A 10,873-nucleotide genomic window follows, 5' to 3' on the forward strand; every position below is an offset into this window, starting at 1 on the left:
TATTATAAGAAAAAAAGTCTCAACGAAAATCAATACGACTATTCCTAACAAGGAGAGAGTATAGCGAGAAGCTGCATTAAGTCCATAATAGCTTACGTATGAAGTGAGCTGTCATAGAACGGGTGTCATCAGCTGCCGCTGATTCTTTGTGGCCGGTTCATACAGCCCAAATGACTATTTAAAAATTCTTAAAAAAAAAAAGAAAAGAAATAAATAAAAGAGTATAAAAAATAATTTCAAAGTGGATGAATTTCTCTGTAAAGAAAGTAATAGACCCTGAAACTTCTGACTTCAGAATAAGTCAAAGTTGCTTCAAAGTTCCAATGATAGTCAGCGAAACTATAGTCCCGTCACTGTTATTTCCGGCAGCCAATCACGTGGCAGGTTGACTACATTTAAACGTGTGCGTCTTGTGATTCGCTCCTGATAACGTTATGCATTTTCTAAGACTCGATAAATACTTAATATAATAGCTCGCCATTTTGGCTCTTTCGTTGGCGTTCGCAGAAAGCACACAAAGACGTTATTTTCCGCTCAATTATTTGCTCAATTGAAGGGCTCAGAGCCAAAGGCGACCAACCCACAATTTTGTATTGTTCATTATTAAGCCTTTTTTTTCAAAACTATACATCGCTTTTATAGATTCATGATATTTTTTGTATTTATTCAATGTAGACCAATTAAAATAAATTGTGAATCCAATCATTTTTGTCAGGATCCTCTTAATATCGACTCTTATTTACTCATTTTGTAATTGTAGGTTAGTCGCCTTTGGCTCTGAGCCCTTCAATTGCAGTTCGTTTGATTTATTATCATAGGATCGACGACATTATAATGTTTAACGGTGCGGCAAATAGATTTGTCTGGTAGCTCGGCAACGAAAGAACAAAAATGGCGAACGATACTATCTACCTAGACTTTTTAGAGTCTTCACTTCCTAAGGCGTAAGCAAAGAGGAGGAGTCACGCCGGAAATAACAGCGTCGCGACTATAGTAGCATCAGTCCTGTCACTCCTCTGGAAAGCAGAGGGCCTTGATGAAAGCTCGCCTTCATTTCGTTCCAGCTCTTTCCTTGTTCTTCGGTTTCATTTCCAGGTAATTCTAGGTCTTCCTTTTCTTGTACTTTCTTCTTGAGGATTCCAGTTAAAACTTTCTTTGGTAATATTACCATATTTTCTCCGTATTTTATAAGATCCTGAAGTTTCGGACTTTAAAAAAAGTCAAAGTCGCTTCCAGATCTTATATACATGCCACGAGGATTCGTTACCCTGATTTAAAGCTGGATTCTCAACGTCGTTACTCTAGTTAACACGCTCGTTAATCGCCATGAAGGTTGGCAACCCCTTCTGGAACGAGTTATAATAAGAGTTGTTACCAGAGTTATCACGCAGATTTCCATGGATGTATTTATTCACAATGCAGATGGGTAAACACCCGATGGCAGTGATAACACATTACTCTCATAATACGATTATTACAATTAATAATAATAATAATAATAATAATAATAATAATAACTGAATATGAAAACTTAACTTAGAAGAATAATTGTAAGTGAAGGGAGCACCCTAAATAAAATAATATTTATATTTAAAAACCTAACAATTAAAGTAATTATATTTTGCCAACCTAATTAAGTACATGTAAACTTCATTATTTACATGTGAATTTGATAGTTATTCATTTTAAAAGAACTACATATCAACTTAAGTATCAAATTAATTACACATCAAGTTAATTAACTACACATCGGACTTAATAGTCATATATATACTTAACTATATATCGAATTGTCCGCCTCATTGGTCTCGAGGTAGCGTGCTAGACTCTGATCAAGGTGGCCCGGGTTCGACTCCCGGTCAGTCAGGAGGATTTAATTCGGATCTCTTCACGGGAGGCTTATTGTGCCTGGACCCACAACTCTACTGAACACACGCACACACTGCAGGACTCCCCCGTTTACCGGGTCAGGGATACCCAGAGGCCACTGCGAGACACCACACACACTGGGACAATGGACAGACAACCAGTCCACGAGAAGAGATCCGAATTAAATCCCCCTGACTTCACGACCGGGAATCGAACGCGGGCCACCTTGATCAGAGTCCAGCACGCTACCTCGAGACCAAGGAGGCGGACATATGATGTCTTAAAATACTTTTCAATTTACCTATGGAAGGACAGACCTCAAAATCACCAAGGGTAGCTCATTCTAATATTACTTTATCGCTTTATTTAGGAATAAACATTTTACCGATATCTGTTGTCTGTTGTCTGGTTTTGATTTTATATTCATGATCGTACTTACCATAAAAGATGACTTTCCAATATTCGTGAATCGACACATGTTTCAATATTCGTGAATCGACACATTTTCAAAGTTATATAGGCTAATCAAAGTGGGTACTTACAAACTGCAAATGAAATGAGGCCACCTAAAAGAAAAGGAATAGATCCTGAAGCTTCGGACTTCTAAAGAAGTCAAAGTCGCTTCCAGATCTCATAAATATTCCACTGTAAAGTGCGGTTCGTATCGTAGACAGTGACATGAATAGCTATCCATGCGGGCTAATTATCGTGCCTTGGAGCAGGTTGCTGAACGTTGTAACTGTATCATAATATTAAGCATATTGGTTTGCTCCTGTGGTTACCACTTTTAACAATTATTTTATCACTTTTACATTCCTTTCGCTGTCACCATCGACATTACGATCTTCGTCACCGTCTTCATGATAGACTTCAAAGTTTAAACTTGGTGAGTCTTTCCACTGTTGTCGCTCATGATCCTTCATTTCAAATTGTTCGACTGGTATTTGTTTCTTTTATCTTTTATTTCGATTTATATTTCAGTTTAATTACTATCTATCGTTCACACGAACTGCTAGTGTGTCATTCTCCATATGATGGACATCAGTTTGAAATTTACTGTGTAGCAGGTGGTGCTATTTCTCCATTAGCATGCCATCAATCATCCCTAGTTTATAATCATAGTTCCACGCCAGTAGGAAGCCAGATTAATTGTGTCGTAGTATGATATTTCACAGAGACCAACTGCACGAATTCGTAGGGCTGCGTGCCTGGAAGATGTGACAAATTAGTGAATTTTTATATCGAATGCAATCTTAATTACTATTGATTGTTTTTCTTTTTAACTTATTTCGTTACGTAAAAAACTGAATTCTCTTCCGAACTTACGTTAATAAGATACAAATTTATTCTGAACAAATTCCAATATTTGTCAGAATCTAAAGAATTGTTTTTATCTATCCATAATGAAATAGATCTACTTAATATTACTCTTAAAGTTAAAATGTAGGGCATTACTTTTATATTTATGTGAAATTTAGCAATTTAACTTACTGTATTTATTTATTTTTTATTAACTAATCTTGTCTGGTCCGGCCTGTCTCACCTTGTGTTGTGTTGCCTTGACTACCGGTATATAATATGTATTTATTAAAATGTTAATAGTCTCCTAAGAACTTTAGAAAACGTGTTTCGTCAGCCCACGCGAGTTGTGTGGATATAAAGGGAAAAGTTGAGACGGTGTCGGGTGGAGTTCCCGGGTAGCTCAGTTGGCAGAGCGCTAGTACGTTTAACCAGAGGTCCCAGGATCGATACCCGGCCCCGGAACAATTTTTCCCTTGAAATTATTCATTAGTAAATGTTCGTCCCTCGTTAAATCAGTGATATAAAGCTTTTCAAAGCTTCGAAACGAAGAAAAATTCGAAGAATTTTATTCCAGTGTTGTTTGTATGGCAGAAGTTTTCGGAATCAGTGTCTCTGCGCAAGAAAAAAGATCATCGACCCCTCAATCTCTGGTAACAGACTATTTCGTTACTTATGATGGTAACTGAAGAGTTCCGATTTCGAGCAACATGGTAAGGTATTGCTGAGAGAACGTTTACATAATTTACTTGATAATGTCATATCTGAAATGAAAAGGCGGTTTGAAGAAAATTCTGTTTTCTGTGAACCAGCATCGGCTTGTGATCCGAAGTCTCCTGATTTCATGAATTTCAAGACGCTGCGAGAACTGGCTGACTTATATGGATTTTTAATTGTGTGTCAAACATAAACCAGGAACTCCTAGAAAAACTGTGTTCTCTAGTGAAATTAATATCAAATCAAAACATGTATGTGACATACTGTATATTCTAAACTACAGAACATGAGCATGGACTTCACTTCACTTCACTTCCGGTTTAACGACACTCAGAATTCCATTTACCGCTACACAAACTTAAATAAAAAAACGCTAAACTCTAGTTAAAAAACTCCAGATTTTCGTTAACACATCATTTCCAAATTTGCAATACAGACTATATAGTTTTAGGAACTGGAGAATTTTAGGTTTAAAATGTTTTAGAAATTATAATATTTATAATACTCTGGAAATTGAAATAACACTCATCTCTGCCCATAAGCTTGTTGTCAATGGCAATATTATGTTGCCGAAGAACAGAAAAACACTCGCTACTCTTTTTTGTGAATAATTACACTACCCTGCGAATTTCAACTTTGTGTTTGTTGCCTAAACTAAGCAATGTGATTTTATATAATGTCGATGTGCTGAATCCGAATTTTCAATCCGTTTGCTTCTATCACGTCAGGTTTGTTTGCAAAATCACTTTAAATGTATTTTATAATTACGTGAATTTCATCACCAACTTTTTCATTTCACTTTTTTATTTCAAATTCAAAAACAATATTTAAAAGACACAACTTGCTGAAATTATGTGTAGGGTTGTTCATACATGTCACTAGAGTATTTTTGCTTTGTTTTGTCTTGTTTACTTCACTATTGGATGTATAAATGAGCACAATGTATCACACAAAAAATTACACCACTTGCTTCTTAGTTGAGAAAGTCCTCCTGTTCCTCTTTCTTTTATGTTTCTCTTCAGGTATTTCACGCTTTAACATCCAACAATAATCACCAAGCATACTGATGCTCCCGCGTCCCTGGTACCTTCTTTCGAACTCCTGCAGATCCTTGTGAAATCGTTCATCTTACTCTTAGCTGAAAAAGCCTAGATTTTCGGCGAAATAATCTAGCTGAGAAAACAGAAAATTTTGATACTCATGTTACAACCAAATTCCTTGTATGCTTCAAGCATGTTAGCCACAATGTTTCGGTAATTAAGGTCCTTGTTGCCAAGAAATTTTAAAACAACTTCACACAAAAAAATCCATGCCGATTTCCCCTTTTCGTCCATACTGTTTTTAAATGCTGCACCAGACATGTACTTAAAACAGCCTCCTTCCTTATTTAAAGCTTTTACAAGCTGTTTCATTAAGCCAAGCTTGATGTGGAGAGATGGCAGCACAACTTTAGAAGAACTCACAAGGCTTTGGCGCACAACATTCTTACAACCGATTTCCAAATTTTGTCGAGGTGACCAGTCTTTCATAGTCCAGTGATCAACTCGTGCCCTACTATCCCACAGGCAAAGGATGCATGGAAATTTGGTAAAACCAGATTGTTGACCCAGGAACATAGTAAGAACTTTGTAATCATCACAAACTTGCCACTAGTGTTCTTATAGTCTAGTCGCAACAACAGCAGTTGCAAATTTGTGTATAATTTTTTTAGGATCACTGAATAGGCAACGGGCACTAAACCAAAAATGTTTCCGTTATGAAGGAGGAAATCCTTTAAACTTCGCTTGGAAGCATCAATGAACAGTCTCCAGTCACTTAGGTCATAGTTTGGAAGTCCAAGTTTTAGCATAAATTCTTTCACATTACTGCAATATACAAGATTATCATCTTCGGAGTAAAAGTATTTAAAGCCTATTTCACGTTGTCAGTACCAATAGAATGATGTTTGTTTAAGATTTTCTGGTCGCACAGGGATTGCTACATTAGGCACAAGTAAAATGGCTGACCGAACAACTGAATACACGATTTGATTTTTATGTTTAGAATCGTACCCCTTCACATCACACAGAAGTAGCAGTCTTTACTATGGTTCGACTGCTCTCTCCAAACCATAAGTACTCCAAAAGATAGCAACGGTCTTCTCCAATTGATCAAATGACGAAATTCTTCAGTGAATACTCTACATACTTTGTGTGGTGCCCAAGCTTTACTTTGGTCTCCAAGTTTGATTCCAAAATAGGCATGGTATGACTTTTTCACAAAATGTGTAATATTACACCTCTGCTTAGGCAATGTGTATATCCTACATAAGTTATATAACAAAAGTGGTCTGGATTATTTAGACATCCTCGATGCAACATGGTAAATACTTTCTTACTGGACTAAAAATTTTCAACATTCTACTCCACAATAAAGCTTCAAACTGATTTCGCTTCGTTTCCAGATGAAACGCAGACTAATGAAATGTGAGAGAAACTAGAGTTTAGTTCAGTCTCTCACCAAGGAGTGGCTGACATTTCTGTCTTTCACAAATAAAAATAATGACAAGGCTGCACGTTATTTCGCCCTAACTTCCTTATGTGCTTGCACCCCCTATCTGCTAAGAAACATCCAGTGTCCTTGGTTTTCAATATAAACACCTTAAAAATATGTTGAATACATTTGGTTTTCATATCCTAACATACTAAACCTACATATGTTAAAGTATTACAGTTTAAATAATTACGCTATAAATTGTCGTAATATATTATAAGAAAATTAAAATAACAAAAAAATGGTACGTGATAGGAACTTTTTGGCCTTGAATTTGATTTCAGCATGCTAAAAATACCCTAAAAACATTAAAACTTTGGAGGCAGGAATTTCATCGCAGACTAGTGTTATCAGCATGGATAATTAAATCTAAATATTTTGCATTTAATATCACGTTACACCATATACACCGAGCTTTCGAACTATCACCGGTAACGTCTTCCACCCAATCTTTCAACACCATGTTTTTTTCACACATCTCTAAACTTTTGTACGTACGCAGTTTTACGCGGCATATTTCTTCAAAATTTAATGAAGTAAATCAAGAATATACTGGACACTTCGGAAATAATCACATTCACAGTCACACATTCGGTTCGAAATCTGATTTCACACTGAGCTGGAGACATACCTGCCAACAATGAATTTCATTTTAAGTTTTAAGTATGTCTGTGTTACATAAACTATAATGCGGAATGATAAATTAAATAATATATGACATATCATAAATGGAAATACAGTAGAATAGAACTTGGTTACAGCGACCTTGTTTTGTGCGATACCTCGCCTATAACGTCAAATATTCTGTGATCACAACTAATTCTCCATAAGACATATGCTTTCTTACCTTGCTTAATACGACAAACGCATATGCGTCTATCTTGCATATAACGTCATTTTCAACCTCAGTTTGGAATAAGATTTTCTAAGAACCAAAGTATTTTAAGAAATACTTTGTTGAAATCTGACTCTGACAAATTCTTTACAGTCTCCTTCTGTCATAGACCTCTGGAATGCAGGCGGATTCTCCCACCCCATTGTAACTTGCGGTATTAGATCAGTTTCGACAGGAAGTTTTCACTAAGTGCACGCATTTTAACGCAATATGGCCACTTAAAGAAGTGAGTGACGCTTTAGAAGTCATTAGAATTTTGAACATGTTCTACGAAGCTAGGGAAAGGAGCAGTGAAATTGCAACTGAAATTATGAACATAGAACGTAATTTAGCCCTAGAAAGTGTGTATTGGGCAAGTAGAAGCCAACAGAGTAAAATGACTGATTACTTCACTCCTAAGTAAAGTAGTTTGGTGATTACTGAACAAACGTTTTTAATACAGAATACTGTATTTATAATTGTAGGCCTACGTGTATTTTATTATGTTCATTGTAGGCTTAAAAGTCAATACATAAATCTAAAATAAGTCTAATTAAGTTTGTTATTTTTCATTTTCCACCTCACTAGATTGATATGCGAATCTCGGTTACTATGACACTCGTTTATAACAACATAATTTTTAAGGTCCCTTGGATGTCGTTATAACCAAGTTCTACTGTAATTCAGTTCATTGTCTATACTTTATGATTAAATCAATTAATTTACAAACACAATGCATACATTAGATTAAGAGGTTAACGAATGCGAAATACCTTACTTGTACAACAACAATGGATGAGGCAGGAAATGAACGTGGTTGCACCAATTCGAGTTCACATGAAACGTTGATATTATATACTCGCACAATGAAAAAGTGTGTTAATACCATACTAAACTCTGGTTTATGATTAACTAACATTGTCTGCAAGTACATATAAAAGTTATAACATTTTACAGAAAAAAACTTAAAAATATCATCTCTCTCTGGCTGGAATAATAAAAAAGGCCAAATAAATAGCTAGCCGCTGACGGTAAAATTCTGTAGCTGACCATAGTCCTAAAATCACTAGATTTAGCTACAAAACAACTGACCTGGCAACACTGGTTCTGAGAACAAGAAAGGAAAATATATGAAACGAGTCATTGTTGGCGGAATCGAATTCTTGCAATTTAGCTTAGCTTTGAATATACCGACAATGTATGAACAGCTCTATAGTATTCAAATTATTTTTCCTTTCTTGCTACGGTAATACGAGTAGATAATTCAATAAAATACGCCGATAATTTATTATTATTATTATTATTATTATTATTATTCATTTAGTGTTCTGCCCAAGGGCAGGTCTTTCATTACAAACCCAGCATTCTCCAATCCTTTCTATTTTCTGCCTTCCTCTTTGTCTCCTCATAAATTATTCATATATCATAATGTCGTCTATCATCTGATATTTTCTGCCCCGAACTCTTCTCTCGTTCACCATTCCTTCCAGTTCATCCTTCAGTAAGCAGTTCTTCTCAACCAGTGACTCAACCAATTCCTTTTCCTCTTTATAATCACTTTCAGCGTCATTCTTTCTTCACCCACTTTTTCCAACACAGCTTCGTTTCTTATTCTATCTGTCCACTTCACACGCTTCATTCTTCTCAATATACACATTTCGAATGCTTCTATTCGCTTCTCTTCACTTCGTCGTCCTTGTTTCTTCCCCATACAATGCCGCACTCCATACAAAGCACTTCTTCACTAATATCTTCTTTAGTTCTTTTTCCAGAGGCCTACAGAAGATGCTCCTTTTTCTATTAAAGCTTCCTTGGCCATTGCTATCCTCCTTCTGACTTCCTGGCAGCAGCGTATGTTACTACTTATAGTACACCCAAGTATTTGAAGCTGTCCACTTGCTCTACTGCCTCATTTAGAATTCATAATTTTATCTTCTTTATTTTTCTTCCTATGAACATGGTCTTCGTCTTATTTGCATTTATCTTCATCCCATACTGCTCACAGCTGTCATTTAGCTCCAGTAGCATATCCCTCAGTATAATTTCCTCTTCTGCTAACAAAGTCATATTAGCAAATATTTTGTACTTTATTCTTCTTCCTCCTACTGTAACTCCTCCCATGTTCTCAAAACAGTTCATTACTAAATCCTCCAAGAAGATGTTGAACAGGTTAGGTGATAAAGGACATCCATGATGTACTCTTCTCCCAATTTCATTCTGACATTTCTTCTCCTATCCTTACTTTGACTCGTTGTTTCATTTAAAGATTACTGAAGGCTATTATTATTATTATTATTATTATTATTATTATTATTATTAATATATTCTGAAATAATGTTGAAAGATGTAAAATTGTGTAATATGATGTGAAATATGTAATATTATAAAAAATACACATACACTTGAAGGATTTGGTGAAGAACTGTTTTCAGAACATGGGAGGAGTAAACGTAGGAGGTAGAAGATTAAAGTGCATACAATTTGCTGATGATATGGCGTTGTTAGCCACAATTTGAAACGGACCCACTCGTTTCATGGCCAGACGTACACATTTTGAAAATTGTATTTTTAAATTTCCATCATCGACTAGTTATGTTTTCCCCATCGATTGGACAGTCTATCGTCATAAACAAAGAGAATATAACAAAGGGTACAGAGTTTGACATATACTACCGAAACTCCAAGGGTTTTTCCCATATATGTCGAGTTCCATTTGGGTTTCAGACGATCTGTATGTGCACCTCGGATGAAAGACTCCGAGATCAATAGCGCTAGCACGTTAACTATGTCATTACATCCATCCTAAATCCACATACAGACCGGATGCATCCTGCCCTACTTACCTAAATTTTTCAACTCCTCCGACAATGTTCAAAAAGGACTCTCTCGTTTATATAGTAATGTTAGGCTACGCGTACTATACGCAAGAGATAAAAATTATACAAATGCTTCAATTTTTTTGTTATAAACACAGCATTTTTGTTTCATATGTAACCTAGCTTGTAAATTTCTCTACCAAATGAGACTGTTTTAAATGATCTAGCCTTACAATCAATGAGGGAAGAAATGATCTTTCAGTTGGAACATCACGTGCCGTTTGTCACATGCGCGCACGCACACACACACACATTCTCTCACTCTCTCTCCTTCTCTTTTACAATAGCCGAACATAACAAATGGCGACAGTTAAGTTGTAGTGTTAACGGTTCATCTATGGAATCGCCGATGATGTAGTGTCCCGAGTTCGAAGGTGGAAAAATTATAAGTAATTAGTAGTAGTTTGGGCATTATTTCCTGAGTTCGATTCCAGTAAATGTGTAATTCTTTATTATAAGTTAAATATTTACGTTTGTCCTTCGGGCGCAAGTTTATTTATTTATTCACTTGCTCGGTCTACATTACGAAATCTCCAGTTTTTTTGTACTAATTATTTTTGTTCAAATGTATACAAAATACAACAAAACAATTACAAAATAAAGTGATTGTATACTTCTGTGTGCACATAGCTATATTACCAATCTTCTTTCATTCACAACATGATAGTAGTATATTTACATACAGTAGTTGTCAATCAATTTAGAA

This window comes from Periplaneta americana, chromosome 15 (assembly GCF_040183065.1).
Source record: "Periplaneta americana isolate PAMFEO1 chromosome 15, P.americana_PAMFEO1_priV1, whole genome shotgun sequence".
NCBI lineage: Eukaryota > Metazoa > Arthropoda > Insecta > Blattodea > Blattidae > Periplaneta > Periplaneta americana.